Genomic DNA, 6,843 nt, shown 5'->3' on the forward strand with positions numbered 1-6,843 from the left:
TTCTGTTCAAAAGGATGTCAGAAGTCCTTCCTGAGCTGCTAGACCAGAGGAACGAATGAAGGGCAACCAAACCAGAAAGAAAGAAGGTAAATTTTGTGGATAAAAAGACATATTTCACATATCTGTACATATAGGTATTGGCCTAAAGATTCCACCAAAAATGTATTAGCACTACCAAATTAATTCAATAAAATGTCATGATACAAAATCATCATAAAAAATTCATCATAAAAATCAGTTGCATTTTTATATATGAACAATGAGGAATATAAAAAGAAATTAGGAAAACAATCCAGTTTCTACAATAATTAAAAGGAATGAAACTCCTATAAATAAATCTGACCAAAAAGTTGAAAGATCTGCAATTTTTAAATCTATGAAACACTGATTTAAAAAACTTGAAAAATATGTAGATGAGCAGAAATCTGTATTATTAAAATACACATTTACTCAAGAGACTCTGCAGACCTATGAAGTCTCTATTAAATTTTCAATGGATTTTTTCACAGAAACAGAAAAAAAATGTGTCTCATATGGAACAATCAAAGACCCTCAATTAATTCAAAATAATCTTAATTAAGAACAAAGCGTGATGTATCATGCTTTCTGATATCACATTGCATCATGAGGCATATGTTCCAAACACCATGGTACTGGCATAAAAATAAACACAAACAACTGAACAGAACAGAGCATTTAGAAGGAAACTCATCCATATATTGTCAATCAATTTTTCACAGGTTTGACAGAAATACAAAATAAGGAAATGTTCATCTTTCACCAAATTGTGCTGGGAATATTTTACATACAAAAGAGAGAAATTATAACCTTATCTGATATTTTATAAAGATCAATTTAAAATATATGAAATGCCATTTAATATAACTTCCAAAACAAAGGCAAAAAGAAAGAAAGAAAAAATAAAGAAAAGAAAAAAATCACATTAAACAAAAGAGCTCCTGCCTATCAAAGAAAACCTTCAGCAGAGTGAAGCATCAACCTACATAACGGAAGAGAATCTCTGCATGCTATTCATCTGGTTAAGGAATTAATAATCAAAAAATGTATATGGTGGTGTGAGTAAGAATAGCCCCCATAGGCTCACAGATTTGAATGCTGGATCACCAGAAAGTGGCACTACTTGAGAAGGATTCGGTATGGCCTTGATGAAGTAGGTGTGGCTTTGTTGGAGGCTGTGTGTCACTGAGAGTGGGCTTTGAGGGTTCAGAAGCCCAACCCAGGCTCACTGTTTTTTTTCTTCTTGCTGCCTGCCAATTCAGCTGCTTCTCCAGCACCATGCCTGGCTGTGCACTGCCATGCTTCCTGCCATGGTGATAATGGACTAAACCTTTGAAACTATAAGCCAGCCCCAATTAAGTACTTTTTTTTTTAAGAGTTGTCATGGTCATTGTGTTCTTTGCAGCAGTAGGTAGGACACTAAGACAATATCCAAAACTCAAATGACTTAGCGTCAAACAAACCAACAAGTGTACTTTAAAGTGTACAAAAAATACAAATAGACATCTCTCAAAAGAGGATACACAAATGACCAACAGGTATATTAAAAAGTACTCAGCATCACTAGTCATCACAACTATGCTAAATAAGGCTATGGTGAGACTTGTGCTGTTACTAGAAAGATGAATCGGAAGTGTTGAAAGTGTGTGTGGGGGGGGGGGAGGGAGCTTTGGGACTCTGCTTGTGGAAATAAAACTGGCATAATCATTATGGGAGCAAGTATACACTCACGTATCTGTCTTCATCTCCAGGACCATAGACACACTCATCATCTTGTCCAGTTGAATGTATTAAACATAGATAGTGTTTTACATACACAAAAACAAATAACATTTTGAATCTGTGGGCTGAGGAGAGACCAGTAAAAGAGGCTAGGTAGGACTGACAAGTGGGATGGAAACAATGAAGTGTATTCAATAAGCCAAAAGAGGAAAGTCTTTCAAGATGTATTGTATCAAGCTAGGCATGATAGAGTGTGCCTGTAATGCCAGCACTCAAGTGGCCAAACAGGAGGATTATCATGAGTTTGAGTCTAGCCTAGGCTACAGAATGAGACTGTTTCAAACAAATGAAAGAATGAATGAACAAAGAAAATTGTGCCAATTCTTATGACAGATCAAGTATGATAAAGAGTAAAATTTGACCCTGGACTTAGCAGTGTGAAGGTCACTGGGGAGAGTAGTTCTGGTGAGTAAGTTAGAAAGAGAAAAAGAAAAGACCTGGAGGCTGAGGTGAACAATAGAGTTGCCATTAAGGAGAGAGGACAATTAAGATGATAGAGGTGAGTGGGTGGGACCAAGAGAAATTTTTTGAGTAGATGGAGTGTTTGATTTTATTTTTATTTATTATTTTGTGTGCATGCGCATGAGTGTATGGTACATGTGTGCAGTGTATCAGAGGTATGGGCACATGTACTCACAGAGGCCTGAGGAGGACCCCAGGTGTCCTGCTCTACCACTCTGCACCTTATTCCTTTGAGACATGTTCTTTCATGGAACTCGGAGACAGGCTGGCAGCCAGCAAGCACCAGGTTTCCTACCGTCTCAACCTTACACAATGTTGGGGCTCCAGCCATGCGGGTGTGGCCATGGCTGGCTTTTTATATGGGTGTTGGTGATTTTAACTCAGATCCTCATACTTGAATAGCAAATGCTGTCCCATGGAGTCATCTTCTCAGTTCCCGAGATGGGTGTTGTAATGGGACTTTGTGCACAGAGGTTTAAGAAAAGCAAATTTCAATGACAATTATGTGCCATTTTACCACTAAATTTGTATATAAGACAGTAGTTGGGCTGGGGAGAAGTGTGTCAAGATGAGGACTCCCATTTATCAGTTCTGGGAATGAACTGAGACTGCTTCTTGATGGCAAGAAATCTATCCAGACACATCAAGAGTCTCAAAAACCATTTTCATAATTATTATATTTTAGAACTGTGCTAGATGTGGTGGTACACACTTTTGATCTCAGCACTCAAGAAGTAGAGGCAAGTAGATCTCTATAAGTTCAAGGCCAGTTTGGTCCAAAGGTGAGTTCCAAGCCAGTCAGGATTACAGAGTGAGACCCTGTCTCAAACAAACAAACAAACAAACAAACAACAAACAAACAAACAACAAACAAAAGAAGTCAAGGAGACTTACAGGTTGATGGAAAGAACCAAGCATAGTTTACAAATGAACCGGCATTTTATCTTGAAGTGTAAAGGAACAGCTTCTCACCCCCACACCAGCTTCATCAGAGGCACACAGATGGGGAACATCAGTCAGGCAGAAGAAGGGTCACATCCAACATTTTGGAAGCAAGAGTCTCTGGAGAGTTTCTGTGTGTGCATAAGCTCATCTTCGTGAGCTTAATACGGTTCCTTTGGCCTGGTCTTACATTTTCTGGGACTGACAAATATGACAACAGGCATGGTTTTGGTATAACCAAAATCTTCAGCACTGTCTTCAGCTTCTCCAGACCTACACCACTGATCTGAGTGTATTCTTGAGTTCAAAGCTATGGAGTCAGAACGAGGGTTCCATTCATGACAATCTTCAAAGGTGAAATAAATAAGACCACAGAGAAGAATATGCTTTACTGACTAGTACTATAATCATGAGCTCCACGAGACTGCTAAAATTAATTTAAAATTCCATTTCTGGGTAGTATTATCTGTATCCAGTGCTTAGTAGTCATAAGGAGCTGTCGGCTACCATATTGGATTGTGTAGATTTTATCACTATAGAACCTTCTAGTGGATAGTGCTGAGCCATTACAGAGTTTATTGTCCATCTGGCCTAGGCATTACCATTTTAGCAATCTTTCCTGTGGAAATAATCAGTGGCATAAGAACTTGCGTGGTCATCAGTAATTTACAGCATTGTTACCGGGAAACTTTGAAATGTTTACTAAAATAGAAGAGGTAATATTGAGGATAGCATGCCCATTCAGTTGAAGATAGTATATTATTGGGTGTTGGCATTCAGCTGAGGATAGCATATCCATTGGCTGCTGGCATTCAGTTGAGAAAATAACACAACTATAAAACTGTAACTTTAAAGACTTGGTATGATACACAAAATGGCCTTAACATAATAAATTATATAAAAAACATGAATAAAACTTCTACATGTAGTAAGATCCTGATTACTAAAGAAACTACAATAAAAGACTGAAGGTAAATAGTCTCAGTTATTAGCCATGGTTATATCTAGGTGGCAGATCATTTCATAATCACAATAATTTTATGTATTTATGATTTTTAAAAAACTTCTACTCTTAATTTATAAAAGGATGGTCTTCAGTGTGTGCTGAGTAGTCACTGAGCAGCAGTTAAATGGATCAATAATGCTTTAACACTTGAAAGACTGAATACATTCATCTTCTCCCAGTCTTGTATTTCCTTGCATTGATCCTGACCCCTCCATCCTTCCAGCAAAGGATATGCACTGACTTGAAAAAGATAAAAATTGAACTGTTGGATGTTCAGGTTCCTCCCATTTATAAAAATCACTTTTCAGATGTCTTCTCATACAGAAAAATAACTTTATTTAGGTTTAAAGATGGCTGCTGTGAGATACAATCTCTATTTGTCTCTCCCTGGCTGTGTTTTTTATTCGTGTATTTAATATTATTCATTGAGAGCCTCCTAAGTACCTGGTTAGGCTCCCACCTCTCCCAAACCAGTTCCACTTGACCAAGATCTCCATGCTCACTTCTGCCCTTCCCTCCTTTGCTTGGGGCCTGCAGAGGTGTGGCGGCTTCAGTTGTCTCTCCAGTGCTGAATTCACAGTTTCCAGAACTTTGCCACTCACTAGGATTTATGAAATTGTGCTGAGCATAACACAGCGTGCATAAAAAACAAGCAGTTTGCTAAGATATTAAGTTAAGCTACAACCAGTGCGAGCTTAGAGAGTTAGTTCAATGGTTCCACAGATGACAACCTTTTAGGTGTCTGAGTGGTTCTGACTGAACACCCGTTTACTCTCCATGTCTGAGCTTACTCAACAGCCAACTTTTCCTCACTTTGCTTCTCTTTTGATTCCATAAAAGGTCTTTGGAATAGGAAGAAAGAAAGAGCAATTAAATAAAACTTCAGGAATCACAAAGAGTTACAAAGAAAGAATTCTCATGGGATTCCATCGATCCCAAAAAGATTGTTTTTTTTAAAAAATTGTTTTTTTAATTGACAAATAAAATCCTTTGTGTTTATGACCTGATGCTTTGATGTGTATGTATGTTGTAGAATGGCTCAGTCAAACGGTTAGATACCTGAGTATTCCGTCCCTTTTACAGAGGAACCACTCAGACATTGCTTTATCAGTATAGTGTACAGTTCAGAGTACAATACGTTGCTACTAACTGAACATATGATGTGCAATAGACCAGTCAATGTTATCCTTATACTAACTGAAATTAGTATAAGGATAACATTGTGTCTTCTGAGCAACTGAAATTGTGTCTTCTGAGCAACATCTCACAATCTTTAAAAAAAAAAAAAAGGTTTCCTATCAAACATATTGATATGATATCATATTAAAAATTTTGATACTAGATCTATCTACAATAACACATACTAAGAACTCATTTTACTATTTATTAGATATTAATTAACAGAATTTATTTAGAACGGTCATAGTCTAAGACATTTTTATCAGTTAAGTTATTTACTTACGGCAAATGATTTCCTCTACAGAGAGAGGACGCTAGATTGTCCCTCATCCCTGTCGGCTTTTCAGGAGGTTGCGGTGCTGAGGATGAGCAGGGAAGGGGAGAACCCGGCCAGCAAGCCCACGCCAGTGCAGGACGTGCAGGGCTACGGGCGCTGGCTGTCTCTGCACCACCGATTTGTGGCGGACAGCAAAGACAAGGAACCCGAAGTCGTCTTTATCGGGGACTCCTTGGTTCAGCTAATGCACCAGTGTGAGATCTGGCGGGAACTCTTCTCACCTCTGCATGCACTTAACTTTGGCATTGGTGGTGACAGCACACAGCATGTATTCTGGCGGCTTGAGAATGGAGAGCTGGAACATATTCGGCCCAAGATTGTGGTGGTCTGGGTGGGCACCAACAACCAGAGCCACACAGCAGAACAAGTAACAGGTGGCATCAAAGCCATCGTATAACTGGTGAACAAGCTGCAGCCCCAGGCACGGGTGGTTGTGCTGGGCCTGCTTCCGAGAGGCCAGCATCCCAAATCACTTCGGGAGAAAAACTGACAGGTAAACGAAATGGTTCGGGCAGCACTAGCTGGCTACCCCCGAGCCCACTTCTTAGATGCAGACCCTGGCTTTGTGCACTCCGACGGCACCATAAGTCACCATGACATGTATGATTACCTACACCTGAGCCGCTTGGGGTACACACCTGTCTGCCGGACCCTGCACTCCTTACTTCTGCGTCTCCTGGCCCAAGATCAGGGCCAAGAAATCCCTCTGCCAGAGACAACACCCTAAGCCTCTTTGCTTCCCTTGACATTAAATGCTCCTCCTCCTTAAAAAAAAAAAAAGTTATTTACTTACTTTACAACCTGGTCCCAGCTTCTCCTCCCTCCTATCTTCCCAACCCCTCCCTTTCACCTCCCTTTTCTCCCCATCCATGCCTCCTCCTATTCTCCTCAGAAAAGGGGAGCCCCCCCCAAATATCAACCTGCCTTGGCATATCAAGTTGCAGTATGACTAGGCACATCTTCTATTGAGGTTAGACAAGGCAGCCCAGTTAGGGGAAAGGGATCCAAAGGCAGGATATAGTCAGAGACAGCCTTTGCTCCTGCTTTAAAAGTCCCACATGAAGACCCAGCTGCACAATTGTTACATATGTGAAGAGGGCCTAAGTCTGTCCCATGC

At 39.9% G+C, this 6,843-nt stretch overlaps 1 pseudogene; it reads left to right on the plus strand.

Moving 5' to 3' along the window:
- The first annotated feature begins 5,679 nt into the window (after positions 1 to 5,679).
- Positions 5,680 to 6,506, plus strand: LOC117709029 (platelet-activating factor acetylhydrolase IB subunit alpha1 pseudogene; annotated as a pseudogene).
- Positions 6,507 to 6,843: the final 337 nt, after the last annotated feature.

The sequence above is a fragment of the Arvicanthis niloticus genome, chromosome 5 (genome assembly GCF_011762505.2).
Source record: "Arvicanthis niloticus isolate mArvNil1 chromosome 5, mArvNil1.pat.X, whole genome shotgun sequence".
Taxonomy (NCBI): Eukaryota; Metazoa; Chordata; class Mammalia; order Rodentia; family Muridae; genus Arvicanthis; species Arvicanthis niloticus.